The following is a 26,348-nucleotide window of genomic DNA, read 5'->3' on the forward strand; positions in this document are numbered from 1 at the left end:
GTGAGAAAATAAGGTTCCACCGAGATTTGAACTCGGATCGCTGGATTCAGAGCCCAGAGTGCTCACCATTACACCATGGAACCCAGAGGCAACTTTGCCTTTGCAAGCTGTCAATCAGACATAGCTTTCTCTTTTACAAAAGCACAGACGACATCGAACAGAACTGTGGAATGTTTCCTGCGCAGGAAGAGGCCAGACGCAATATCAGCAACCACTTACATCTGCACAGCAGCCTTGGAGTAAGAAAATATCTGCAAGACACTTTGCAGCACTATCCGACATCATTTGCGGCGAGCCTCTTCAGAAGGATATATTTGCACAGCTGATCAAAAGCTTGATCCAATCCTTTGCTTTGAAAGAGCGCCTCAAACAAGGACAAAGAGCGAGAAAGGCCGTCGCTTTTAAGGAGGCAATTGCAGAGCTTAGCGAACAGGCAGCTGAAGGCACGGCCACCGACGCTATAATCGGGGCAGCCAAAGAGTTCAAGATGGGAGGAGCGCAGAGATTCTGCTAGCTTTGAACAGCTGAATGAGCTTACGGCGATACGCAGGGGCGAGGCGGCAAAGGAATTTTAAACAGGCATGGGAATTCGAAAAATCAGCGGTCGTCAGAGCGGTTGACAATGTCGTTGCGCCAACACAGGGTTGCTGGGTGAGCTGCACTAGGTGCCAATTAGGACCTGGGCAGCAGAGATTTCCATGAGCTCGCATTTACGGAGGGTGCAAACCGGAAGGATGTCCGCCGGCGTTTTGGAATAGTCAAGTCCACAGGTAACAGAGGCACGGATGAAGACGTCAGCAGCGGATCAGCTGAGGCAGGGACTTAGTCGCGTGACGTTGCAGAGGTGCAAGTAGGTGTCCTTGCTGATGGACCAGACGTGCGGGTGGCGGACCGGCTAAGGCTCAAGTGGGACACCGAGCTTTCCAATCGTGTGTCTCAGCGTCAGATAGCGGTCGGGAATGGGGATAAAGTCAATGCCTCGGCAACGGGGTTTGTGACGGGGAGCTGCACTGCAAATGGCCATACCTTGCTGAGCCCTCCAAATAGCAATGCATTTTCACGAGCAAATTGCAAGCACTGGACATTGTAATTTCCAGTCTGCATTCCGGCTTAATCTTTTCTCAGGCACACCTTCAGCTTCCCCACTAGTTGTTCTCAAGGTGTGGATGCTGTGCAACTCGGACAGTCCAGGCTGCAGCTTCTAATGTCACTGCTTGTGTTTGCCATTTCTCAGCACACTCTAGTTTGGCACACTTGCCAGATGATCAGTTTATAAACGTTGCAAGGCAGTGAAGCAAGAAACGATGACATGCACATTTGCTCGAGGGCAAGAAGACAATCGTTGTGACGCCTGCATTTGATGAAACCCTCTTGAATTTGTTGAAGCGCCCCTGCTGAATGCAGATTGCAAAGAAATGCTGTGCTCACGCCATTGTCCTGTGCAGTGCAGGCACTGAGGACACGGAACAAGCTGCAACGTCGCTCTGCTGCAGACGTGGATCAGGCTGATGTTGCAATTGGACATTGAAGCTCAATCCTCTTGATGAAGACAAGAAAGGCGCAGCAGCAGCATTTCAGCTCCATGTGCCGAACGCTTGTGTGTCCCAAATTTAACAGCAGCTGGGACAACAAGAATGCCGGTTCCACCGAGATTTGAACTCGGATCGCTGGATTCAAAGTCCAGAGTGCTCACCATTACACCATGGAACCAAGTGGCTGCCCTGTGCCAGGGCTACAGTCTTTTCTCCAACTCCCCTGGCATTCTCAGTCCCTGCAAGCATCCCTGACTGCACTTGAATGCAATATGTCGTCTGACGGAAAGCAGTGCATCCTTTCAATGGAAGATTTCACCAGCTGCACCGAGTGCAAGAGTGGATCACGTGGCAGGCAGCTGGCATAAGAGTAGCAGTCAGACGGATGGCAATGGAAAGTGATCTGGGCGGAAAATTTTCCTCCTGAATTGGACCTTGTTGTGAAATTGCAGAAGCTGCCCTTTTTGCAAATGGAATCGCGCGGAGTGAGAAAATAAGGTTCCACCGAGATTTGAACTCGGATCGCTGGATTCAGAGCCCAGAGTGCTCACCATTACACCATGGAACCCAGAGGCAACTTTGCCTTTGCAAGTTGTCAATCAGACATAGCTTTCTCTTTTACAAAAGCACAGACGACATCGAACAGAACTGTGGAATGTTTCCTGCGCAGGAAGAGGCCAGACGCAATATCAGCAACCACTTACATCTGCACAGCAGCCTTGGAGTAAGAAAATATCTGCAAGACACTTTGCAGCACTATCCGACATCATTTGCGGCGAGCCTCTTCAGAAGGATATATTTGCACAGCTGATCAAAAGCTTGATCCAATCCTTTGCTTTGAAAGAGCGCCTCAAACAAGGACAAAGAGCGAGAAAGGCCGTCGCTTTTAAGGAGGCAATTGCAGAGCTTAGCGAACAGGCAGCTGAAGGCACGGCCACCGACGCTATAATCGGGGCAGCCAAAGAGTTCAAGATGGGAGGAGCGCAGAGATTCTGCTAGCTTTGAACAGCTGAATGAGCTTACGGCGATACGCAGGGGCGAGGCGGCAAAGGAATTTTAAACAGGCATGGGAATTCGAAAAATCAGCGGTCGTCAGAGCGGTTGACAATGTCGTTGCGCCAACACAGGGTTGCTGGGTGAGCTGCACTAGGTGCCAATTAGGACCTGGGCAGCAGAGATTTCCATGAGCTCGCATTTACGGAGGGTGCAAACCGGAAGGATGTCCGCCGGCGTTTTGGAATAGTCAAGTCCACAGGTAACAGAGGCACGGATGAAGACGTCAGCAGCGGATCAGCTGAGGCAGGGACTTAGTCGCGTGACGTTGCAGAGGTGCAAGTAGGTGTCCTTGCTGATGGACCAGACGTGCGGGTGGCGGACCGGCTAAGGCTCAAGTGGGACACCGAGCTTTCCAATCGTGTGTCTCAGCGTCAGATAGCGGTCGGGAATGGGGATAAAGTCAATGCCTCGGCAACGGGGTTTGTGACGGGGAGCTGCACTGCAAATGGCCATACCTTGCTGAGCCCTCCAAATAGCAATGCATTTTCACGAGCAAATTGCAAGCACTGGACATTGTAATTTCCAGTCTGCATTCCGGCTTAATCTTTTCTCAGGCACACCTTCAGCTTCCCCACTAGTTGTTCTCAAGGTGTGGATGCTGTGCAACTCGGACAGTCCAGGCTGCAGCTTCTAATGTCACTGCTTGTGTTTGCCATTTCTCAGCACACTCTAGTTTGGCACACTTGCCAGATGATCAGTTTATAAACGTTGCAAGGCAGTGAAGCAAGAAACGATGACATGCACATTTGCTCGAGGGCAAGAAGACAATCGTTGTGACGCCTGCATTTGATGAAACCCTCTTGAATTTGTTGAAGCGCCCCTGCTGAATGCAGATTGCAAAGAAATGCTGTGCTCACGCCATTGTCCTGTGCAGTGCAGGCACTGAGGACACGGAACAAGCTGCAACGTCGCTCTGCTGCAGACGTGGATCAGGCTGATGTTGCAATTGGACATTGAAGCTCAATCCTCTTGATGAAGACAAGAAAGGCGCAGCAGCAGCATTTCAGCTCCATGTGCCGAACGCTTGTGTGTCCCAAATTTAACAGCAGCTGGGACAACAAGAATGCCGGTTCCACCGAGATTTGAACTCGGATCGCTGGATTCAAAGTCCAGAGTGCTCACCATTACACCATGGAACCAAGTGGCTGCCCTGTGCCAGGGCTACAGTCTTTTCTCCAACTCCCCTGGCATTCTCAGTCCCTGCAAGCATCCCTGACTGCACTTGAATGCAATATGTCGTCTGACGGAAAGCAGTGCATCCTTTCAATGGAAGATTTCACCAGCTGCACCGAGTGCAAGAGTGGATCACGTGGCAGGCAGCTGGCATAAGAGTAGCAGTCAGACGGATGGCAATGGAAAGTGATCTGGGCGGAAAATTTTCCTCCTGAATTGGACCTTGTTGTGAAATTGCAGAAGCTGCCCTTTTTGCAAATGGAATCGCGCGGAGTGAGAAAATAAGGTTCCACCGAGATTTGAACTCGGATCGCTGGATTCAGAGCCCAGAGTGCTCACCATTACACCATGGAACCCAGAGGCAACTTTGCCTTTGCAAGTTGTCAATCAGACATAGCTTTCTCTTTTACAAAAGCACAGACGACATCGAACAGAACTGTGGAATGTTTCCTGCGCAGGAAGAGGCCAGACGCAATATCAGCAACCACTTACATCTGCACAGCAGCCTTGGAGTAAGAAAATATCTGCAAGACACTTTGCAGCACTATCCGACATCATTTGCGGCGAGCCTCTTCAGAAGGATATATTTGCACAGCTGATCAAAAGCTTGATCCAATCCTTTGCTTTGAAAGAGCGCCTCAAACAAGGACAAAGAGCGAGAAAGGCCGTCGCTTTTAAGGAGGCAATTGCAGAGCTTAGCGAACAGGCAGCTGAAGGCACGGCCACCGACGCTATAATCGGGGCAGCCAAAGAGTTCAAGATGGGAGGAGCGCAGAGATTCTGCTAGCTTTGAACAGCTGAATGAGCTTACGGCGATACGCAGGGGCGAGGCGGCAAAGGAATTTTAAACAGGCATGGGAATTCGAAAAATCAGCGGTCGTCAGAGCGGTTGACAATGTCGTTGCGCCAACACAGGGTTGCTGGGTGAGCTGCACTAGGTGCCAATTAGGACCTGGGCAGCAGAGATTTCCATGAGCTCGCATTTACGGAGGGTGCAAACCGGAAGGATGTCCGCCGGCGTTTTGGAATAGTCAAGTCCACAGGTAACAGAGGCACGGATGAAGACGTCAGCAGCGGATCAGCTGAGGCAGGGACTTAGTCGCGTGACGTTGCAGAGGTGCAAGTAGGTGTCCTTGCTGATGGACCAGACGTGCGGGTGGCGGACCGGCTAAGGCTCAAGTGGGACACCGAGCTTTCCAATCGTGTGTCTCAGCGTCAGATAGCGGTCGGGAATGGGGATAAAGTCAATGCCTCGGCAACGGGGTTTGTGACGGGGAGCTGCACTGCAAATGGCCATACCTTGCTGAGCCCTCCAAATAGCAATGCATTTTCACGAGCAAATTGCAAGCACTGGACATTGTAATTTCCAGTCTGCATTCCGGCTTAATCTTTTCTCAGGCACACCTTCAGCTTCCCCACTAGTTGTTCTAAAGGTGTGGATGCTGTGCAACTCGGACAGTCCAGGCTGCAGCTTCTAATGTCACTGCTTGTGTTTGCCATTTCTCAGCACACTCTAGTTTGGCACACTTGCCAGATGATCAGTTTATAAACGTTGCAAGGCAGTGAAGCAAGAAACGATGACATGCACATTTGCTCGAGGGCAAGAAGACAATCGTTGTGACGCCTGCATTTGATGAAACCCTCTTGAATTTGTTGAAGCGCCCCTGCTGAATGCAGATTGCAAAGAAATGCTGTGCTCACGCCATTGTCCTGTGCAGTGCAGGCACTGAGGACACGGAACAAGCTGCAACGTCGCTCTGCTGCAGACGTGGATCAGGCTGATGTTGCAATTGGACATTGAAGCTCAATCCTCTTGATGAAGACAAGAAAGGCGCAGCAGCAGCATTTCAGCTCCATGTGCCGAACGCTTGTGTGTCCCAAATTTAACAGCAGCTGGGACAACAAGAATGCCGGTTCCACCGAGATTTGAACTCGGATCGCTGGATTCAAAGTCCAGAGTGCTCACCATTACACCATGGAACCAAGTGGCTGTCCTGTGCCAGGGCTACAGTCTTTTCTCCAACTCCCCTGGCATTCTCAGTCCCTGCAAGCATCCCTGACTGCACTTGAATGCAATATGTCGTCTGACGGAAAGCAGTGCATCCTTTCAATGGAAGATTTCACCAGCTGCACCGAGTGCAAGAGTGGATCACGTGGCAGGCAGCTGGCATAAGAGTAGCAGTCAGACGGATGGCAATGGAAAGTGATCTGGGCGGAAACTTTTCCTCCTGAATTGGACCTTGTTGTGAAATTGCAAAAGCTGCCCTTTTTGCAAATGGAATCGCGCGGAGTGAGAAAATAAGGTTCCACCGAGATTTGAACTCGGATCGCTGGATTCAGAGCCCAGAGTGCTCACCATTACACCATGGAACCCAGAGGCAACTTTGCCTTTGCAAGTTGTCAATCAGACATAGCTTTCTCTTTTACAAAAGCACAGACGACATCGAACAGAACTGTGGAATGTTTCCTGCGCAGGAAGAGGCCAGACGCAATATCAGCAACCACTTACATCTGCACAGCAGCCTTGGAGTAAGAAAATATCTGCAAGACACTTTGCAGCACTATCCGACATCATTTGCGGCGAGCCTCTTCAGAAGGATATATTTGCACAGCTGATCAAAAGCTTGATCCAATCCTTTGCTTTGAAAGAGCGCCTCAAACAAGGACAAAGAGCGAGAAAGGCCGTCGCTTTTAAGGAGGCAATTGCAGAGCTTAGCGAACAGGCAGCTGAAGGCACGGCCACCGACGCTATAATCGGGGCAGCCAAAGAGTTCAAGATGGGAGGAGCGCAGAGATTCTGCTAGCTTTGAACAGCTGAATGAGCTTACGGCGATACGCAGGGGCGAGGCGGCAAAGGAATTTTAAACAGGCATGGGAATTCGAAAAATCAGCGGTCGTCAGAGCGGTTGACAATGTCGTTGCGCCAACACAGGGTTGCTGGGTGAGCTGCACTAGGTGCCAATTAGGACCTGGGCAGCAGAGATTTCCATGAGCTCGCATTTACGGAGGGTGCAAACCGGAAGGATGTCCGCCGGCGTTTTGGAATAGTCAAGTCCACAGGTAACAGAGGCACGGATGAAGACGTCAGCAGCGGATCAGCTGAGGCAGGGACTTAGTCGCGTGACGTTGCAGAGGTGCAAGTAGGTGTCCTTGCTGATGGACCAGACGTGCGGGTGGCGGACCGGCTAAGGCTCAAGTGGGACACCGAGCTTTCCAATCGTGTGTCTCAGCGTCAGATAGCGGTCGGGAATGGGGATAAAGTCAATGCCTCGGCAACGGGGTTTGTGACGGGGAGCTGCACTGCAAATGGCCATACCTTGCTGAGCCCTCCAAATAGCACTGCATTTTCACGAGCAAATTGCAAGCACTGGACATTGTAATTTCCAGTCTGCATTCCGGCTTAATCTTTTCTCAGGCACACCTTCAGCTTCCCCACTAGTTGTTCTAAAGGTGTGGATGCTGTGCAACTCGGACAGTCCAGGCTGCAGCTTCTAATGTCACTGCTTGTGTTTGCCATTTCTCAGCACACTCTAGTTTGGCACACTTGCCAGATGATCAGTTTATAAACGTTGCAAGGCAGTGAAGCAAGAAACGATGACATGCACATTTGCTCGAGGGCAAGAAGACAATCGTTGTGACGCCTGCATTTGATGAAACCCTCTTGAATTTGTTGAAGCGCCCCTGCTGAATGCAGATTGCAAAGAAATGCTGTGCTCACGCCATTGTCCTGTGCAGTGCAGGCACTGAGGACACGGAACAAGCTGCAACGTCGCTCTGCTGCAGACGTGGATCAGGCTGATGTTGCAATTGGACATTGAAGCTCAATCCTCTTGATGAAGACAAGAAAGGCGCAGCAGCAGCATTTCAGCTCCATGTGCCGAACGCTTGTGTGTCCCAAATTTAACAGCAGCTGGGACAACAAGAATGCCGGTTCCACCGAGATTTGAACTCGGATCGCTGGATTCAAAGTCCAGAGTGCTCACCATTACACCATGGAACCAAGTGGCTGTCCTGTGCCAGGGCTACAGTCTTTTCTCCAACTCCCCTGGCATTCTCAGTCCCTGCAAGCATCCCTGACTGCACTTGAATGCAATATGTCGTCTGACGGAAAGCAGTGCATCCTTTCAATGGAAGATTTCACCAGCTGCACCGAGTGCAAGAGTGGATCACGTGGCAGGCAGCTGGCATAAGAGTAGCAGTCAGACGGATGGCAATGGAAAGTGATCTGGGCGGAAACTTTTCCTCCTGAATTGGACCTTGTTGTGAAATTGCAAAAGCTGCCCTTTTTGCAAATGGAATCGCGCGGAGTGAGAAAATAAGGTTCCACCGAGATTTGAACTCGGATCGCTGGATTCAGAGCCCAGAGTGCTCACCATTACACCATGGAACCCAGAGGCAACTTTGCCTTTGCAAGTTGTCAATCAGACATAGCTTTCTCTTTTACAAAAGCACAGACGACATCGAACAGAACTGTGGAATGTTTCCTGCGCAGGAAGAGGCCAGACGCAATATCAGCAACCACTTACATCTGCACAGCAGCCTTGGAGTAAGAAAATATCTGCAAGACACTTTGCAGCACTATCCGACATCATTTGCGGCGAGCCTCTTCAGAAGGATATATTTGCACAGCTGATCAAAAGCTTGATCCAATCCTTTGCTTTGAAAGAGCGCCTCAAACAAGGACAAAGAGCGAGAAAGGCCGTCGCTTTTAAGGAGGCAATTGCAGAGCTTAGCGAACAGGCAGCTGAAGGCACGGCCACCGACGCTATAATCGGGGCAGCCAAAGAGTTCAAGATGGGAGGAGCGCAGAGATTCTGCTAGCTTTGAACAGCTGAATGAGCTTACGGCGATACGCAGGGGCGAGGCGGCAAAGGAATTTTAAACAGGCATGGGAATTCGAAAAATCAGCGGTCGTCAGAGCGGTTGACAATGTCGTTGCGCCAACACAGGGTTGCTGGGTGAGCTGCACTAGGTGCCAATTAGGACCTGGGCAGCAGAGATTTCCATGAGCTCGCATTTACGGAGGGTGCAAACCGGAAGGATGTCCGCCGGCGTTTTGGAATAGTCAAGTCCACAGGTAACAGAGGCACGGATGAAGACGTCAGCAGCGGATCAGCTGAGGCAGGGACTTAGTCGCGTGACGTTGCAGAGGTGCAAGTAGGTGTCCTTGCTGATGGACCAGACGTGCGGGTGGCGGACCGGCTAAGGCTCAAGTGGGACACCGAGCTTTCCAATCGTGTGTCTCAGCGTCAGATAGCGGTCGGGAATGGGGATAAAGTCAATGCCTCGGCAACGGGGTTTGTGACGGGGAGCTGCACTGCAAATGGCCATACCTTGCTGAGCCCTCCAAATAGCAATGCATTTTCACGAGCAAATTGCAAGCACTGGACATTGTAATTTCCAGTCTGCATTCCGGCTTAATCTTTTCTCAGGCACACCTTCAGCTTCCCCACTAGTTGTTCTAAAGGTGTGGATGCTGTGCAACTCGGACAGTCCAGGCTGCAGCTTCTAATGTCACTGCTTGTGTTTGCCATTTCTCAGCACACTCTAGTTTGGCACACTTGCCAGATGATCAGTTTATAAACGTTGCAAGGCAGTGAAGCAAGAAACGATGACATGCACATTTGCTCGAGGGCAAGAAGACAATCGTTGTGACGCCTGCATTTGATGAAACCCTCTTGAATTTGTTGAAGCGCCCCTGCTGAATGCAGATTGCAAAGAAATGCTGTGCTCACGCCATTGTCCTGTGCAGTGCAGGCACTGAGGACACGGAACAAGCTGCAACGTCGCTCTGCTGCAGACGTGGATCAGGCTGATGTTGCAATTGGACATTGAAGCTCAATCCTCTTGATGAAGACAAGAAAGGCGCAGCAGCAGCATTTCAGCTCCATGTGCCGAACGCTTGTGTGTCCCAAATTTAACAGCAGCTGGGACAACAAGAATGCCGGTTCCACCGAGATTTGAACTCGGATCGCTGGATTCAAAGTCCAGAGTGCTCACCATTACACCATGGAACCAAGTGGCTGTCCTGTGCCAGGGCTACAGTCTTTTCTCCAACTCCCCTGGCATTCTCAGTCCCTGCAAGCATCCCTGACTGCACTTGAATGCAATATGTCGTCTGACGGAAAGCAGTGCATCCTTTCAATGGAAGATTTCACCAGCTGCACCGAGTGCAAGAGTGGATCACGTGGCAGGCAGCTGGCATAAGAGTAGCAGTCAGACGGATGGCAATGGAAAGTGATCTGGGCGGAAACTTTTCCTCCTGAATTGGACCTTGTTGTGAAATTGCAAAAGCTGCCCTTTTTGCAAATGGAATCGCGCGGAGTGAGAAAATAAGGTTCCACCGAGATTTGAACTCGGATCGCTGGATTCAGAGCCCAGAGTGCTCACCATTACACCATGGAACCCAGAGGCAACTTTGCCTTTGCAAGTTGTCAATCAGACATAGCTTTCTCTTTTACAAAAGCACAGACGACATCGAACAGAACTGTGGAATGTTTCCTGCGCAGGAAGAGGCCAGACGCAATATCAGCAACCACTTACATCTGCACAGCAGCCTTGGAGTAAGAAAATATCTGCAAGACACTTTGCAGCACTATCCGACATCATTTGCGGCGAGCCTCTTCAGAAGGATATATTTGCACAGCTGATCAAAAGCTTGATCCAATCCTTTGCTTTGAAAGAGCGCCTCAAACAAGGACAAAGAGCGAGAAAGGCCGTCGCTTTTAAGGAGGCAATTGCAGAGCTTAGCGAACAGGCAGCTGAAGGCACGGCCACCGACGCTATAATCGGGGCAGCCAAAGAGTTCAAGATGGGAGGAGCGCAGAGATTCTGCTAGCTTTGAACAGCTGAATGAGCTTACGGCGATACGCAGGGGCGAGGCGGCAAAGGAATTTTAAACAGGCATGGGAATTCGAAAAATCAGCGGTCGTCAGAGCGGTTGACAATGTCGTTGCGCCAACACAGGGTTGCTGGGTGAGCTGCACTAGGTGCCAATTAGGACCTGGGCAGCAGAGATTTCCATGAGCTCGCATTTACGGAGGGTGCAAACCGGAAGGATGTCCGCCGGCGTTTTGGAATAGTCAAGTCCACAGGTAACAGAGGCACGGATGAAGACGTCAGCAGCGGATCAGCTGAGGCAGGGACTTAGTCGCGTGACGTTGCAGAGGTGCAAGTAGGTGTCCTTGCTGATGGACCAGACGTGCGGGTGGCGGACCGGCTAAGGCTCAAGTGGGACACCGAGCTTTCCAATCGTGTGTCTCAGCGTCAGATAGCGGTCGGGAATGGGGATAAAGTCAATGCCTCGGCAACGGGGTTTGTGACGGGGAGCTGCACTGCAAATGGCCATACCTTGCTGAGCCCTCCAAATAGCACTGCATTTTCACGAGCAAATTGCAAGCACTGGACATTGTAATTTCCAGTCTGCATTCCGGCTTAATCTTTTCTCAGGCACACCTTCAGCTTCCCCACTAGTTGTTCTAAAGGTGTGGATGCTGTGCAACTCGGACAGTCCAGGCTGCAGCTTCTAATGTCACTGCTTGTGTTTGCCATTTCTCAGCACACTCTAGTTTGGCACACTTGCCAGATGATCAGTTTATAAACGTTGCAAGGCAGTGAAGCAAGAAACGATGACATGCACATTTGCTCGAGGGCAAGAAGACAATCGTTGTGACGCCTGCATTTGATGAAACCCTCTTGAATTTGTTGAAGCGCCCCTGCTGAATGCAGATTGCAAAGAAATGCTGTGCTCACGCCATTGTCCTGTGCAGTGCAGGCACTGAGGACACGGAACAAGCTGCAACGTCGCTCTGCTGCAGACGTGGATCAGGCTGATGTTGCAATTGGACATTGAAGCTCAATCCTCTTGATGAAGACAAGAAAGGCGCAGCAGCAGCATTTCAGCTCCATGTGCCGAACGCTTGTGTGTCCCAAATTTAACAGCAGCTGGGACAACAAGAATGCCGGTTCCACCGAGATTTGAACTCGGATCGCTGGATTCAAAGTCCAGAGTGCTCACCATTACACCATGGAACCAAGTGGCTGTCCTGTGCCAGGGCTACAGTCTTTTCTCCAACTCCCCTGGCATTCTCAGTCCCTGCAAGCATCCCTGACTGCACTTGAATGCAATATGTCGTCTGACGGAAAGCAGTGCATCCTTTCAATGGAAGATTTCACCAGCTGCACCGAGTGCAAGAGTGGATCACGTGGCAGGCAGCTGGCATAAGAGTAGCAGTCAGACGGATGGCAATGGAAAGTGATCTGGGCGGAAACTTTTCCTCCTGAATTGGACCTTGTTGTGAAATTGCAAAAGCTGCCCTTTTTGCAAATGGAATCGCGCGGAGTGAGAAAATAAGGTTCCACCGAGATTTGAACTCGGATCGCTGGATTCAGAGCCCAGAGTGCTCACCATTACACCATGGAACCCAGAGGCAACTTTGCCTTTGCAAGTTGTCAATCAGACATAGCTTTCTCTTTTACAAAAGCACAGACGACATCGAACAGAACTGTGGAATGTTTCCTGCGCAGGAAGAGGCCAGACGCAATATCAGCAACCACTTACATCTGCACAGCAGCCTTGGAGTAAGAAAATATCTGCAAGACACTTTGCAGCACTATCCGACATCATTTGCGGCGAGCCTCTTCAGAAGGATATATTTGCACAGCTGATCAAAAGCTTGATCCAATCCTTTGCTTTGAAAGAGCGCCTCAAACAAGGACAAAGAGCGAGAAAGGCCGTCGCTTTTAAGGAGGCAATTGCAGAGCTTAGCGAACAGGCAGCTGAAGGCACGGCCACCGACGCTATAATCGGGGCAGCCAAAGAGTTCAAGATGGGAGGAGCGCAGAGATTCTGCTAGCTTTGAACAGCTGAATGAGCTTACGGCGATACGCAGGGGCGAGGCGGCAAAGGAATTTTAAACAGGCATGGGAATTCGAAAAATCAGCGGTCGTCAGAGCGGTTGACAATGTCGTTGCGCCAACACAGGGTTGCTGGGTGAGCTGCACTAGGTGCCAATTAGGACCTGGGCAGCAGAGATTTCCATGAGCTCGCATTTACGGAGGGTGCAAACCGGAAGGATGTCCGCCGGCGTTTTGGAATAGTCAAGTCCACAGGTAACAGAGGCACGGATGAAGACGTCAGCAGCGGATCAGCTGAGGCAGGGACTTAGTCGCGTGACGTTGCAGAGGTGCAAGTAGGTGTCCTTGCTGATGGACCAGACGTGCGGGTGGCGGACCGGCTAAGGCTCAAGTGGGACACCGAGCTTTCCAATCGTGTGTCTCAGCGTCAGATAGCGGTCGGGAATGGGGATAAAGTCAATGCCTCGGCAACGGGGTTTGTGACGGGGAGCTGCACTGCAAATGGCCATACCTTGCTGAGCCCTCCAAATAGCACTGCATTTTCACGAGCAAATTGCAAGCACTGGACATTGTAATTTCCAGTCTGCATTCCGGCTTAATCTTTTCTCAGGCACACCTTCAGCTTCCCCACTAGTTGTTCTAAAGGTGTGGATGCTGTGCAACTCGGACAGTCCAGGCTGCAGCTTCTAATGTCACTGCTTGTGTTTGCCATTTCTCAGCACACTCTAGTTTGGCACACTTGCCAGATGATCAGTTTATAAACGTTGCAAGGCAGTGAAGCAAGAAACGATGACATGCACATTTGCTCGAGGGCAAGAAGACAATCGTTGTGACGCCTGCATTTGATGAAACCCTCTTGAATTTGTTGAAGCGCCCCTGCTGAATGCAGATTGCAAAGAAATGCTGTGCTCACGCCATTGTCCTGTGCAGTGCAGGCACTGAGGACACGGAACAAGCTGCAACGTCGCTCTGCTGCAGACGTGGATCAGGCTGATGTTGCAATTGGACATTGAAGCTCAATCCTCTTGATGAAGACAAGAAAGGCGCAGCAGCAGCATTTCAGCTCCATGTGCCGAACGCTTGTGTGTCCCAAATTTAACAGCAGCTGGGACAACAAGAATGCCGGTTCCACCGAGATTTGAACTCGGATCGCTGGATTCAAAGTCCAGAGTGCTCACCATTACACCATGGAACCAAGTGGCTGTCCTGTGCCAGGGCTACAGTCTTTTCTCCAACTCCCCTGGCATTCTCAGTCCCTGCAAGCATCCCTGACTGCACTTGAATGCAATATGTCGTCTGACGGAAAGCAGTGCATCCTTTCAATGGAAGATTTCACCAGCTGCACCGAGTGCAAGAGTGGATCACGTGGCAGGCAGCTGGCATAAGAGTAGCAGTCAGACGGATGGCAATGGAAAGTGATCTGGGCGGAAAATTTTCCTCCTGAATTGGACCTTGTTGTGAAATTGCAAAAGCTGCCCTTTTTGCAAATGGAATCGCGCGGAGTGAGAAAATAAGGTTCCACCGAGATTTGAACTCGGATCGCTGGATTCAGAGCCCAGAGTGCTCACCATTACACCATGGAACCCAGAGGCAACTTTGCCTTTGCAAGTTGTCAATCAGACATAGCTTTCTCTTTTACAAAAGCACAGACGACATCGAACAGAACTGTGGAATGTTTCCTGCGCAGGAAGAGGCCAGACGCAATATCAGCAACCACTTACATCTGCACAGCAGCCTTGGAGTAAGAAAATATCTGCAAGACACTTTGCAGCACTATCCGACATCATTTGCGGCGAGCCTCTTCAGAAGGATATATTTGCACAGCTGATCAAAAGCTTGATCCAATCCTTTGCTTTGAAAGAGCGCCTCAAACAAGGACAAAGAGCGAGAAAGGCCGTCGCTTTTAAGGAGGCAATTGCAGAGCTTAGCGAACAGGCAGCTGAAGGCACGGCCACCGACGCTATAATCGGGGCAGCCAAAGAGTTCAAGATGGGAGGAGCGCAGAGATTCTGCTAGCTTTGAACAGCTGAATGAGCTTACGGCGATACGCAGGGGCGAGGCGGCAAAGGAATTTTAAACAGGCATGGGAATTCGAAAAATCAGCGGTCGTCAGAGCGGTTGACAATGTCGTTGCGCCAACACAGGGTTGCTGGGTGAGCTGCACTAGGTGCCAATTAGGACCTGGGCAGCAGAGATTTCCATGAGCTCGCATTTACGGAGGGTGCAAACCGGAAGGATGTCCGCCGGCGTTTTGGAATAGTCAAGTCCACAGGTAACAGAGGCACGGATGAAGACGTCAGCAGCGGATCAGCTGAGGCAGGGACTTAGTCGCGTGACGTTGCAGAGGTGCAAGTAGGTGTCCTTGCTGATGGACCAGACGTGCGGGTGGCGGACCGGCTAAGGCTCAAGTGGGACACCGAGCTTTCCAATCGTGTGTCTCAGCGTCAGATAGCGGTCGGGAATGGGGATAAAGTCAATGCCTCGGCAACGGGGTTTGTGACGGGGAGCTGCACTGCAAATGGCCATACCTTGCTGAGCCCTCCAAATAGCAATGCATTTTCACGAGCAAATTGCAAGCACTGGACATTGTAATTTCCAGTCTGCATTCCGGCTTAATCTTTTCTCAGGCACACCTTCAGCTTCCCCACTAGTTGTTCTCAAGGTGTGGATGCTGTGCAACTCGGACAGTCCAGGCTGCAGCTTCTAATGTCACTGCTTGTGTTTGCCATTTCTCAGCACACTCTAGTTTGGCACACTTGCCAGATGATCAGTTTATAAACGTTGCAAGGCAGTGAAGCAAGAAACGATGACATGCACATTTGCTCGAGGGCAAGAAGACAATCGTTGTGACGCCTGCATTTGATGAAACCCTCTTGAATTTGTTGAAGCGCCCCTGCTGAATGCAGATTGCAAAGAAATGCTGTGCTCACGCCATTGTCCTGTGCAGTGCAGGCACTGAGGACACGGAACAAGCTGCAACGTCGCTCTGCTGCAGACGTGGATCAGGCTGATGTTGCAATTGGACATTGAAGCTCAATCCTCTTGATGAAGACAAGAAAGGCGCAGCAGCAGCATTTCAGCTCCATGTGCCGAACGCTTGTGTGTCCCAAATTTAACAGCAGCTGGGACAACAAGAATGCCGGTTCCACCGAGATTTGAACTCGGATCGCTGGATTCAAAGTCCAGAGTGCTCACCATTACACCATGGAACCAAGTGGCTGTCCTGTGCCAGGGCTACAGTCTTTTCTCCAACTCCCCTGGCATTCTCAGTCCCTGCAAGCATCCCTGACTGCACTTGAATGCAATATGTCGTCTGACGGAAAGCAGTGCATCCTTTCAATGGAAGATTTCACCAGCTGCACCGAGTGCAAGAGTGGATCACGTGGCAGGCAGCTGGCATAAGAGTAGCAGTCAGACGGATGGCAATGGAAAGTGATCTGGGCGGAAAATTTTCCTCCTGAATTGGACCTTGTTGTGAAATTGCAGAAGCTGCCCTTTTTGCAAATGGAATCGCGCGGAGTGAGAAAATAAGGTTCCACCGAGATTTGAACTCGGATCGCTGGATTCAGAGCCCAGAGTGCTCACCATTACACCATGGAACCCAGAGGCAACTTTGCCTTTGCAAGTTGTCAATCAGACATAGCTTTCTCTTTTACAAAAGCACAGACGACATCGAACAGAACTGTGGAATGTTTCCTGCGCAGGAAGAGGCCAGACGCAATATCAGCAACCACTTACATCTGCACAGCAGCCTTGGAGTAAGAAAATATCTGCAAGACACTTTGCAGCACTATCCGACATCATTTGCGGCGAGCCTCTTCAGAAGGATATATTTGCACAGCTGATCAAAAGCTTGATCCAATCCTTTGCTTTGAAAGAGCGCCTCAAACAAGGACAAAGAGCGAGAAAGGCCGTCGCTTTTAAGGAGGCAATTGCAGAGCTTAGCGAACAGGCAGCTGAAGGCACGGCCACCGACGCTATAATCGGGGCAGCCAAAGAGTTCAAGATGGGAGGAGCGCAGAGATTCTGCTAGCTTTGAACAGCTGAATGAGCTTACGGCGATACGCAGGGGCGAGGCGGCAAAGGAATTTTAAACAGGCATGGGAATTCGAAAAATCAGCGGTCGTCAGAGCGGTTGACAATGTCGTTGCGCCAACACAGGGTTGCTGGGTGAGCTGCACTAGGTGCCAATTAGGACCTGGGCAGCAGAGATTTCCATGAGCTCGCATTTACGGAGGGTGCAAACCGGAAGGATGTCCGCCGGCGTTTTGGAATAGTCAAGTCCACAGGTAACAGAGGCACGGATGAAGACGTCAGCAGCGGATCAGCTGAGGCAGGGACTTAGTCGCGTGACGTTGCAGAGGTGCAAGTAGGTGTCCTTGCTGATGGACCAGACGTGCGGGTGGCGGACCGGCTAAGGCTCAAGTGGGACACCGAGCTTTCCAATCGTGTGTCTCAGCGTCAGATAGCGGTCGGGAATGGGGATAAAGTCAATGCCTCGGCAACGGGGTTTGTGACGGGGAGCTGCACTGCAAATGGCCATACCTTGCTGAGCCCTCCAAATAGCAATGCATTTTCACGAGCAAATTGCAAGCACTGGACATTGTAATTTCCAGTCTGCATTCCGGCTTAATCTTTTCTCAGGCACACCTTCAGCTTCCCCACTAGTTGTTCTCAAGGTGTGGATGCTGTGCAACTCGGACAGTCCAGGCTGCAGCTTCTAATGTCACTGCTTGTGTTTGCCATTTCTCAGCACACTCTAGTTTGGCACACTTGCCAGATGATCAGTTTATAAACGTTGCAAGGCAGTGAAGCAAGAAACGATGACATGCACATTTGCTCGAGGGCAAGAAGACAATCGTTGTGACGCCTGCATTTGATGAAACCCTCTTGAATTTGTTGAAGCGCCCCTGCTGAATGCAGATTGCAAAGAAATGCTGTGCTCACGCCATTGTCCTGTGCAGTGCAGGCACTGAGGACACGGAACAAGCTGCAACGTCGCTCTGCTGCAGACGTGGATCAGGCTGATGTTGCAATTGGACATTGAAGCTCAATCCTCTTGATGAAGACAAGAAAGGCGCAGCAGCAGCATTTCAGCTCCATGTGCCGAACGCTTGTGTGTCCCAAATTTAACAGCAGCTGGGACAACAAGAATGCCGGTTCCACCGAGATTTGAACTCGGATCGCTGGATTCAAAGTCCAGAGTGCTCACCATTACACCATGGAACCAAGTGGCTGTCCTGTGCCAGGGCTACAGTCTTTTCTCCAACTCCCCTGGCATTCTCAGTCCCTGCAAGCATCCCTGACTGCACTTGAATGCAATATGTTGTCTGACGGAAAGCAGTGCATCCTTTCAATGGAAGATTTCACCAGCTGCACCGAGTGCAAGAGTGGATCACGTGGCAGGCAGCTGGCATAAGAGTAGCAGTCAGACGGATGGCAATGGAAAGTGATCTGGGCGGAAAATTTTCCTCCTGAATTGGACCTTGTTGTGAAATTGCAAAAGCTGCCCTTTTTGCAAATGGAATCGCGCGGAGTGAGAAAATAAGGTTCCACCGAGATTTGAACTCGGATCGCTGGATTCAGAGCCCAGAGTGCTCACCATTACACCATGGAACCCAGAGGCAACTTTGCCTTTGCAAGTTGTCAATCAGACATAGCTTTCTCTTTTACAAAAGCACAGACGACATCGAACAGAACTGTGGAATGTTTCCTGCGCAGGAAGAGGCCAGACGCAATATCAGCAACCACTTACATCTGCACAGCAGCCTTGGAGTAAGAAAATATCTGCAAGACACTTTGCAGCACTATCCGACATCATTTGCGGCGAGCCTCTTCAGAAGGATATATTTGCACAGCTGATCAAAAGCTTGATCCAATCCTTTGCTTTGAAAGAGCGCCTCAAACAAGGACAAAGAGCGAGAAAGGCCGTCGCTTTTAAGGAGGCAATTGCAGAGCTTAGCGAACAGGCAGCTGAAGGCACGGCCACCGACGCTATAATCGGGGCAGCCAAAGAGTTCAAGATGGGAGGAGCGCAGAGATTCTGCTAGCTTTGAACAGCTGAATGAGCTTACGGCGATACGCAGGGGCGAGGCGGCAAAGGAATTTTAAACAGGCATGGGAATTCGAAAAATCAGCGGTCGTCAGAGCGGTTGACAATGTCGTTGCGCCAACACAGGGTTGCTGGGTGAGCTGCACTAGGTGCCAATTAGGACCTGGGCAGCAGAGATTTCCATGAGCTCGCATTTACGGAGGGTGCAAACCGGAAGGATGTCCGCCGGCGTTTTGGAATAGTCAAGTCCACAGGTAACAGAGGCACGGATGAAGACGTCAGCAGCGGATCAGCTGAGGCAGGGACTTAGTCGCGTGACGTTGCAGAGGTGCAAGTAGGTGTCCTTGCTGATGGACCAGACGTGCGGGTGGCGGACCGGCTAAGGCTCAAGTGGGACACCGAGCTTTCCAATCGTGTGTCTCAGCGTCAGATAGCGGTCGGGAATGGGGATAAAGTCAATGCCTCGGCAACGGGGTTTGTGACGGGGAGCTGCACTGCAAATGGCCATACCTTGCTGAGCCCTCCAAATAGCAATGCATTTTCACGAGCAAATTGCAAGCACTGGACATTGTAATTTCCAGTCTGCATTCCGGCTTAATCTTTTCTCAGGCACACCTTCAGCTTCCCCACTAGTTGTTCTCAAGGTGTGGATGCTGTGCAACTCGGACAGTCCAGGCTGCAGCTTCTAATGTCACTGCTTGTGTTTGCCATTTCTCAGCACACTCTAGTTTGGCACACTTGCCAGATGATCAGTTTATAAACGTTGCAAGGCAGTGAAGCAAGAAACGATGACATGCACATTTGCTCGAGGGCAAGAAGACAATCGTTGTGACGCCTGCATTTGATGAAACCCTCTTGAATTTGTTGAAGCGCCCCTGCTGAATGCAGATTGCAAAGAAATGCTGTGCTCACGCCATTGTCCTGTGCAGTGCAGGCACTGAGGACACGGAACAAGCTGCAACGTCGCTCTGCTGCAGACGTGGATCAGGCTGATGTTGCAATTGGACATTGAAGCTCAATCCTCTTGATGAAGACAAGAAAGGCGCAGCAGCAGCATTTCAGCTCCATGTGCCGAACGCTTGTGTGTCCCAAATTTAACAGCAGCTGGGACAACAAGAATGCCGGTTCCACCGAGATTTGAACTCGGATCGCTGGATTCAAAGTCCAGAGTGCTCACCATTACACCATGGAACCAAGTGGCTGTCCTGTGCCAGGGCTACAGTCTTTTCTCCAACTCCCCTGGCATTCTCAGTCCCTGCAAGCATCCCTGACTGCACTTGAATGCAATATGTCGTCTGACGGAAAGCAGTGCATCCTTTCAATGGAAGATTTCACCAGCTGCACCGAGTGCAAGAGTGGATCACGTGGCAGGCAGCTGGCATAAGAGTAGCAGTCAGACGGATGGCAATGGAAAGTGATCTGGGCGGAAAATTTTCCTCCTGAATTGGACCTTGTTGTGAAATTGCAAAAGCTGCCCTTTTTGCAAATGGAATCGCGCGGAGTGAGAAAATAAGGTTCCACCGAGATTTGAACTCGGATCGCTGGATTCAGAGCCCAGAGTGCTCACCATTACACCATGGAACCCAGAGGCAACTTTGCCTTTGCAAGTTGTCAATCAGACATAGCTTTCTCTTTTACAAAAGCACAGACGACATCGAACAGAACTGTGGAATGTTTCCTGCGCAGGAAGAGGCCAGACGCAATATCAGCAACCACTTACATCTGCACAGCAGCCTTGGAGTAAGAAAATATCTGCAAGACACTTTGCAGCACTATCCGACATCATTTGCGGCGAGCCTCTTCAGAAGGATATATTTGCACAGCTGATCAAAAGCTTGATCCAATCCTTTGCTTTGAAAGAGCGCCTCAAACAAGGACAAAGAGCGAGAAAGGCCGTCGCTTTTAAGGAGGCAATTGCAGAGCTTAGCGAACAGGCAGCTGAAGGCACGGCCACCGACGCTATAATCGGGGCAGCCAAAGAGTTCAAGATGGGAGGAGCGCAGAGATTCTGCTAGCTTTGAACAGCTGAATGAGCTTACGGCGATACGCAGGGGCGAGGCGGCAAAGGAATTTTAAACAGGCATGGGAATTCGAAAAATCAGCGGTCGTCAGAGCGGTTGACAATGTCGTTGCGCCAACACAGGGTTGCTGGGTGAGCTGCACTAGGTGCCAATTAGGACCTGGGCAGCAGAGATTTCCATGAGCTCGCATTTACGGAGGGTGCAAACCGGAAGGATGTCCGCCGGCGTTTTGGAATAGTCAAGTCCACAGGTAACAGAGGCACGGATGAAGACGTCAGCAGCGGATCAGCTGAGGCAGGGACTTAGTCGCGTGACGTTGCAGAGGTGCAAGTAGGTGTCCTTGCTGATGGACCAGACGTGCGGGTGGCGGACCGGCTAAGGCTCAAGTGGGACACCGAGCTTTCCAATCGTGTGTCTCAGCGTCAGATAGCGGTCGGGAATGGGGATAAAGTCAATGCCTCGGCAACGGGGTTTGTGACGGGGAGCTGCACTGCAAATGGCCATACCTTGCTGAGCCCTCCAAATAGCAATGCATTTTCACGAGCAAATTGCAAGCACTGGACATTGTAATTTCCAGTCTGCATTCCGGCTTAATCTTTTCTCAGGCACACCTTCAGCTTCCCCACTAGTTGTTCTCAAGGTGTGGATGCTGTGCAACTCGGACAGTCCAGGCTGCAGCTTCTAATGTCACTGCTTGTGTTTGCCATTTCTCAGCACACTCTAGTTTGGCACACTTGCCAGATGATCAGTTTATAAACGTTGCAAGGCAGTGAAGCAAGAAACGATGACATGCACATTTGCTCGAGGGCAAGAAGACAATCGTTGTGACGCCTGCATTTGATGAAACCCTCTTGAATTTGTTGAAGCGCCCCTGCTGAATGCAGATTGCAAAGAAATGCTGTGCTCACGCCATTGTCCTGTGCAGTGCAGGCACTGAGGACACGGAACAAGCTGCAACGTCGCTCTGCTGCAGACGTGGATCAGGCTGATGTTGCAATTGGACATTGAAGCTCAATCCTCTTGATGAAGACAAGAAAGGCGCAGCAGCAGCATTTCAGCTCCATGTGCCGAACGCTTGTGTGTCCCAAATTTAACAGCAGCTGGGACAACAAGAATGCCGGTTCCACCGAGATTTGAACTCGGATCGCTGGATTCAAAGTCCAGAGTGCTCACCATTACACCATGGAACCAAGTGGCTGCCCTGTGCCAGGGCTACAGTCTTTTCTCCAACTCCCCTGGCATTCTCAGTCCCTGCAAGCATCCCTGACTGCACTTGAATGCAATATGTCGTCTGACGGAAAGCAGTGCATCCTTTCAATGGAAGATTTCACCAGCTGCACCGAGTGCAAGAGTGGATCACGTGGCAGGCAGCTGGCATAAGAGTAGCAGTCAGACGGATGGCAATGGAAAGTGATCTGGGCGGAAAATTTTCCTCCTGAATTGGACCTTGTTGTGAAATTGCAGAAGCTGCCCTTTTTGCAAATGGAATCGCGCGGAGTGAGAAAATAAGGTTCCACCGAGATTTGAACTCGGATCGCTGGATTCAGAGCCCAGAGTGCTCACCATTACACCATGGAACCCAGAGGCAACTTTGCCTTTGCAAGTTGTCAATCAGACATAGCTTTCTCTTTTACAAAAGCACAGACGACATCGAACAGAACTGTGGAATGTTTCCTGCGCAGGAAGAGGCCAGACGCAATATCAGCAACCACTTACATCTGCACAGCAGCCTTGGAGTAAGAAAATATCTGCAAGACACTTTGCAGCACTATCCGACATCATTTGCGGCGAGCCTCTTCAGAAGGAGATATTTGCACAGCTGATCAAAAGCTTGATCCAATCCTTTGCTTTGAAAGAGCGCCTCAAACAAGGACAAAGAGCGAGAAAGGCCGTCGCTTTTAAGGAGGCAATTGCAGAGCTTAGCGAACAGGCAGCTGAAGGCACGGCCACCGACGCTATAATCGGGGCAGCCAAAGAGTTCAAGATGGGAGGAGCGCAGAGATTCTGCTAGCTTTGAACAGCTGAATGAGCTTACGGCGATACGCAGGGGCGAGGCGGCAAAGGAATTTTAAACAGGCATGGGAATTCGAAAAATCAGCGGTCGTCAGAGCGGTTGACAATGTCGTTGCGCCAACACAGGGTTGCTGGGTGAGCTGCACTAGGTGCCAATTAGGACCTGGGCAGCAGAGATTTCCATGAGCTCGCATTTACGGAGGGTGCAAACCGGAAGGATGTCCGCCGGCGTTTTGGAATAGTCAAGTCCACAGGTAACAGAGGCACGGATGAAGACGTCAGCAGCGGATCAGCTGAGGCAGGGACTTAGTCGCGTGACGTTGCAGAGGTGCAAGTAGGTGTCCTTGCTGATGGACCAGACGTGCGGGTGGCGGACCGGCTAAGGCTCAAGTGGGACACCGAGCTTTCCAATCGTGTGTCTCAGCGTCAGATAGCGGTCGGGAATGGGGATAAAGTCAATGCCTCGGCAACGGGGTTTGTGACGGGGAGCTGCACTGCAAATGGCCATACCTTGCTGAGCCCTCCAAATAGCAATGCATTTTCACGAGCAAATTGCAAGCACTGGACATTGTAATTTCCAGTCTGCATTCCGGCTTAATCTTTTCTCAGGCACACCTTCAGCTTCCCCACTAGTTGTTCTAAAGGTGTGGATGCTGTGCAACTCCGACAGTCCAGGCTGCAGCTTCTAATGTCACTGCTTGTGTTTGCCATTTCTCAGCACACTCTAGTTTGGCACACTTGCCAGATGATCAGTTTATAAACGTTGCAAGGCAGTGAAGCAAGAAACGATGACATGCACATTAGCTCGAGGGCAAGAAGACAATCGTTGTGACGCCTGCATTTGATGAAACCCTCTTGAATTTGTTGAAGCGCCCCTGCTGAATGCAGATTGCAAAGAAATGCTGTGCTCACGCCATTGTCCTGTGCAGTGCAGGCACTGAGGACACGGAACAAGCTGCAACGTCGCTCTGCTGCAGACGTGGATCAGGCTGATGTTGCAATTGGACATTGAAGCTCAATCCTCTTGATGAAGACAAGAAAGGCGCAGCAGCAGCATTTCAGCTCCATGTGCCGAACGCTTGTGTGTCCCAAATTTAACAGCAGCTGGGACAACAAGAATGCCGGTTCCACCGAGATTTGAACTCGGATCGCTGGATTCAAAGTCCAGAGTGCTCACCATTACACCATGGAACCAAGTGGCTGCCCTGTGCCAGGGCTACAGTCTTTTCTCCAACTCCCCTGGCATTCTCAGTCCCTGCAAGCATCCCTGACTGCACTTGAATGCAATATGTCGTCTGACGGAAAGCAGTGCATCCTTTCAATGGAAGATTTCACCAGCTGCACCGAGTGCAAGAGTGGATCACGTGGCAGGCAGCTGGCATAAGAGTAGCAGTCAGACGGATGGCAATGGAAAGTGATCTGGGCGGAAAATTTTCCTCCTGAATTGGACCTTGTTGTGAAATTGCAGAAGCTGCCCTTTTTGCAAATGGAATCGCGCGGAGTGAGAAAATAAGGTTCCACCGAGATTTGAACTCGGATCGCTGGATTCAGAGCCCAGAGTGCTCACCATTACACCATGGAACCCAGAGGCAACTTTGCCTTTGCAAGTTGTCAATCAGACATAGCTTTCTCTTTTACAAAAGCACAGACGACATCGAACAGAACTGTGGAATGTTTCCTGCGCAGGAAGAGGCCAGACGCAATATCAGCAACCACTTACATCTGCACAGCAGCCTTGGAGTAAGAAAATATCTGCAAGACACTTTGCAGCACTATCCGACATCATTTGCGGCGAGCCTCTTCAGAAGGATATATTTGCACAGCTGATCAAAAGCTTGATCCAATCCTTTGCTTTGAAAGAGCGCCTCAAACAAGGACAAAGAGCGAGAAAGGCCGTCGCTTTTAAGGAGGCAATTGCAGAGCTTAGCGAACAGGCAGCTGAAGGCACGGCCACCGACGCTATAATCGGGGCAGCCAAAGAGTTCAAGATGGGAGGAGCGCAGAGATTCTGCTAGCTTTGAACAGCTGAATGAGCTTACGGCGATACGCAGGGGCGAGGCGGCAAAGGAATTTTAAACAGGCATGGGAATTCGAAAAATCAGCGGTCGTCAGAGCGGTTGACAATGTCGTTGCGCCAACACAGGGTTGCTGGGTGAGCTGCACTAGGTGCCAATTAGGACCTGGGCAGCAGAGATTTCCATGAGCTCGCATTTACGGAGGGTGCAAACCGGAAGGATGTCCGCCGGCGTTTTGGAATAGTCAAGTCCACAGGTAACAGAGGCACGGATGAAGACGTCAGCAGCGGATCAGCTGAGGCAGGGACTTAGTCGCGTGACGTTGCAGAGGTGCAAGTAGGTGTCCTTGCTGATGGACCAGACGTGCGGGTGGCGGACCGGCTAAGGCTCAAGTGGGACACCGAGCTTTCCAATCGTGTGTCTCAGCGTCAGATAGCGGTCGGGAATGGGGATAAAGTCAATGCCTCGGCAACGGGGTTTGTGACGGGGAGCTGCACTGCAAATGGCCATACCTTGCTGAGCCCTCCAAATAGCAATGCATTTTCACGAGCAAATTGCAAGCACTGGACATTGTAATTTCCAGTCTGCATTCCGGCTTAATCTTTTCTCAGGCACACCTTCAGCTTCCCCACTAGTTGTTCTAAAGGTGTGGATGCTGTGCAACTCCGACAGTCCAGGCTGCAGCTTCTAATGTCACTGCTTGTGTTTGCCATTTCTCAGCACACTCTAGTTTGGCACACTTGCCAGATGATCAGTTTATAAACGTTGCAAGGCAGTGAAGCAAGAAACGATGACATGCACATTAGCTCGAGGGCAAGAAGACAATCGTTGTGACGCCTGCATTTGATGAAACCCTCTTGAATTTGTTGAAGCGCCCCTGCTGAATGCAGATTGCAAAGAAATGCTGTGCTCACGCCATTGTCCTGTGCAGTGCAGGCACTGAGGACACGGAACAAGCTGCAACGTCGCTCTGCTGCAGACGTGGATCAGGCTGATGTTGCAATTGGACATTGAAGCTCAATCCTCTTGATGAAGACAAGAAAGGCGCAGCAGCAGCATTTCAGCTCCATGTGCCGAACGCTTGTGTGTCCCAAATTTAACAGCAGCTGGGACAACAAGAATGCCGGTTCCACCGAGATTTGAACTCGGATCGCTGGATTCAAAGTCCAGAGTGCTCACCATTACACCATGGAACCAAGTGGCTGTCCTGTGCCAGGGCTACAGTCTTTTCTCCAACTCCCCTGGCATTCTCAGTCCCTGCAAGCATCCCTGACTGCACTTGAATGCAATATGTCGTCTGACGGAAAGCAGTGCATCCTTTCAATGGAAGATTTCACCAGCTGCACCGAGTGCAAGAGTGGATCACGTGGCAGGCAGCTGGCATAAGAGTAGCAGTCAGACGGATGGCAATGGAAAGTGATCTGGGCGGAAAATTTTCCTCCTGAATTGGACCTTGTTGTGAAATTGCAGAAGCTGCCCTTTTTGCAAATGGAATCGCGCGGAGTGAGAAAATAAGGTTCCACCGAGATTTGAACTCGGATCGCTGGATTCAGAGCCCAGAGTGCTCACCATTACACCATGGAACCCAGAGGCAACTTTGCCTTTGCAAGTTGTCAATCAGACATAGCTT

At 50.8% G+C, this 26,348-nt stretch overlaps 27 non-coding genes across 27 annotated transcripts; all 27 read right to left on the reverse strand.

The window, feature by feature from the left end:
- Positions 1 to 11: 11 nt before the first annotated feature.
- On the reverse strand, positions 12 to 83 carry trnaq-cug (transfer RNA glutamine (anticodon CUG)). Its single transcript has one exon. It is a non-coding gene; the product is annotated as a tRNA-Gln (tRNA).
- A 1,555-nt stretch (positions 84 to 1,638) lies between these two features.
- On the reverse strand, positions 1,639 to 1,710 carry trnaq-uug (transfer RNA glutamine (anticodon UUG)). Its single transcript has one exon. It is a non-coding gene; the product is annotated as a tRNA-Gln (tRNA).
- A 318-nt stretch (positions 1,711 to 2,028) lies between these two features.
- On the reverse strand, positions 2,029 to 2,100 carry trnaq-cug (transfer RNA glutamine (anticodon CUG)). Its single transcript has one exon. It is a non-coding gene; the product is annotated as a tRNA-Gln (tRNA).
- Positions 2,101 to 3,655: 1,555 nt separating this feature from the next.
- Positions 3,656 to 3,727, reverse strand: trnaq-uug (transfer RNA glutamine (anticodon UUG)). The gene has a single exon. It is a non-coding gene; the product is annotated as a tRNA-Gln (tRNA).
- Positions 3,728 to 4,045: 318 nt separating this feature from the next.
- trnaq-cug (transfer RNA glutamine (anticodon CUG)) lies at positions 4,046 to 4,117 on the reverse strand. Its single transcript has one exon. It is a non-coding gene; the product is annotated as a tRNA-Gln (tRNA).
- A 1,555-nt stretch (positions 4,118 to 5,672) lies between these two features.
- trnaq-uug (transfer RNA glutamine (anticodon UUG)) lies at positions 5,673 to 5,744 on the reverse strand. Its single transcript has one exon. It is a non-coding gene; the product is annotated as a tRNA-Gln (tRNA).
- Positions 5,745 to 6,062: 318 nt separating this feature from the next.
- On the reverse strand, positions 6,063 to 6,134 carry trnaq-cug (transfer RNA glutamine (anticodon CUG)). The gene has a single exon. It is a non-coding gene; the product is annotated as a tRNA-Gln (tRNA).
- Positions 6,135 to 7,689: 1,555 nt separating this feature from the next.
- Positions 7,690 to 7,761, reverse strand: trnaq-uug (transfer RNA glutamine (anticodon UUG)). Its single transcript has one exon. It is a non-coding gene; the product is annotated as a tRNA-Gln (tRNA).
- A 318-nt stretch (positions 7,762 to 8,079) lies between these two features.
- trnaq-cug (transfer RNA glutamine (anticodon CUG)) lies at positions 8,080 to 8,151 on the reverse strand. The gene has a single exon. It is a non-coding gene; the product is annotated as a tRNA-Gln (tRNA).
- Positions 8,152 to 9,706: 1,555 nt separating this feature from the next.
- trnaq-uug (transfer RNA glutamine (anticodon UUG)) lies at positions 9,707 to 9,778 on the reverse strand. The gene has a single exon. It is a non-coding gene; the product is annotated as a tRNA-Gln (tRNA).
- Positions 9,779 to 10,096: 318 nt separating this feature from the next.
- On the reverse strand, positions 10,097 to 10,168 carry trnaq-cug (transfer RNA glutamine (anticodon CUG)). Its single transcript has one exon. It is a non-coding gene; the product is annotated as a tRNA-Gln (tRNA).
- Positions 10,169 to 11,723: 1,555 nt separating this feature from the next.
- Positions 11,724 to 11,795, reverse strand: trnaq-uug (transfer RNA glutamine (anticodon UUG)). The gene has a single exon. It is a non-coding gene; the product is annotated as a tRNA-Gln (tRNA).
- Positions 11,796 to 12,113: 318 nt separating this feature from the next.
- trnaq-cug (transfer RNA glutamine (anticodon CUG)) lies at positions 12,114 to 12,185 on the reverse strand. The gene has a single exon. It is a non-coding gene; the product is annotated as a tRNA-Gln (tRNA).
- Positions 12,186 to 13,740: 1,555 nt separating this feature from the next.
- trnaq-uug (transfer RNA glutamine (anticodon UUG)) lies at positions 13,741 to 13,812 on the reverse strand. Its single transcript has one exon. It is a non-coding gene; the product is annotated as a tRNA-Gln (tRNA).
- A 318-nt stretch (positions 13,813 to 14,130) lies between these two features.
- On the reverse strand, positions 14,131 to 14,202 carry trnaq-cug (transfer RNA glutamine (anticodon CUG)). Its single transcript has one exon. It is a non-coding gene; the product is annotated as a tRNA-Gln (tRNA).
- Positions 14,203 to 15,757: 1,555 nt separating this feature from the next.
- Positions 15,758 to 15,829, reverse strand: trnaq-uug (transfer RNA glutamine (anticodon UUG)). The gene has a single exon. It is a non-coding gene; the product is annotated as a tRNA-Gln (tRNA).
- A 318-nt stretch (positions 15,830 to 16,147) lies between these two features.
- Positions 16,148 to 16,219, reverse strand: trnaq-cug (transfer RNA glutamine (anticodon CUG)). The gene has a single exon. It is a non-coding gene; the product is annotated as a tRNA-Gln (tRNA).
- Positions 16,220 to 17,774: 1,555 nt separating this feature from the next.
- Positions 17,775 to 17,846, reverse strand: trnaq-uug (transfer RNA glutamine (anticodon UUG)). Its single transcript has one exon. It is a non-coding gene; the product is annotated as a tRNA-Gln (tRNA).
- Positions 17,847 to 18,164: 318 nt separating this feature from the next.
- trnaq-cug (transfer RNA glutamine (anticodon CUG)) lies at positions 18,165 to 18,236 on the reverse strand. Its single transcript has one exon. It is a non-coding gene; the product is annotated as a tRNA-Gln (tRNA).
- Positions 18,237 to 19,791: 1,555 nt separating this feature from the next.
- On the reverse strand, positions 19,792 to 19,863 carry trnaq-uug (transfer RNA glutamine (anticodon UUG)). Its single transcript has one exon. It is a non-coding gene; the product is annotated as a tRNA-Gln (tRNA).
- A 318-nt stretch (positions 19,864 to 20,181) lies between these two features.
- trnaq-cug (transfer RNA glutamine (anticodon CUG)) lies at positions 20,182 to 20,253 on the reverse strand. Its single transcript has one exon. It is a non-coding gene; the product is annotated as a tRNA-Gln (tRNA).
- Positions 20,254 to 21,808: 1,555 nt separating this feature from the next.
- Positions 21,809 to 21,880, reverse strand: trnaq-uug (transfer RNA glutamine (anticodon UUG)). Its single transcript has one exon. It is a non-coding gene; the product is annotated as a tRNA-Gln (tRNA).
- Positions 21,881 to 22,198: 318 nt separating this feature from the next.
- On the reverse strand, positions 22,199 to 22,270 carry trnaq-cug (transfer RNA glutamine (anticodon CUG)). Its single transcript has one exon. It is a non-coding gene; the product is annotated as a tRNA-Gln (tRNA).
- A 1,555-nt stretch (positions 22,271 to 23,825) lies between these two features.
- Positions 23,826 to 23,897, reverse strand: trnaq-uug (transfer RNA glutamine (anticodon UUG)). Its single transcript has one exon. It is a non-coding gene; the product is annotated as a tRNA-Gln (tRNA).
- A 318-nt stretch (positions 23,898 to 24,215) lies between these two features.
- On the reverse strand, positions 24,216 to 24,287 carry trnaq-cug (transfer RNA glutamine (anticodon CUG)). Its single transcript has one exon. It is a non-coding gene; the product is annotated as a tRNA-Gln (tRNA).
- A 1,555-nt stretch (positions 24,288 to 25,842) lies between these two features.
- On the reverse strand, positions 25,843 to 25,914 carry trnaq-uug (transfer RNA glutamine (anticodon UUG)). The gene has a single exon. It is a non-coding gene; the product is annotated as a tRNA-Gln (tRNA).
- A 318-nt stretch (positions 25,915 to 26,232) lies between these two features.
- On the reverse strand, positions 26,233 to 26,304 carry trnaq-cug (transfer RNA glutamine (anticodon CUG)). The gene has a single exon. It is a non-coding gene; the product is annotated as a tRNA-Gln (tRNA).
- Between the last annotated feature and the right edge of the window lie 44 nt (positions 26,305 to 26,348).

The sequence above is a fragment of the Heterodontus francisci genome, chromosome 48, assembly GCF_036365525.1.
Source record: "Heterodontus francisci isolate sHetFra1 chromosome 48, sHetFra1.hap1, whole genome shotgun sequence".
In the NCBI taxonomy this organism is placed as follows: domain Eukaryota; kingdom Metazoa; phylum Chordata; class Chondrichthyes; order Heterodontiformes; family Heterodontidae; genus Heterodontus; species Heterodontus francisci.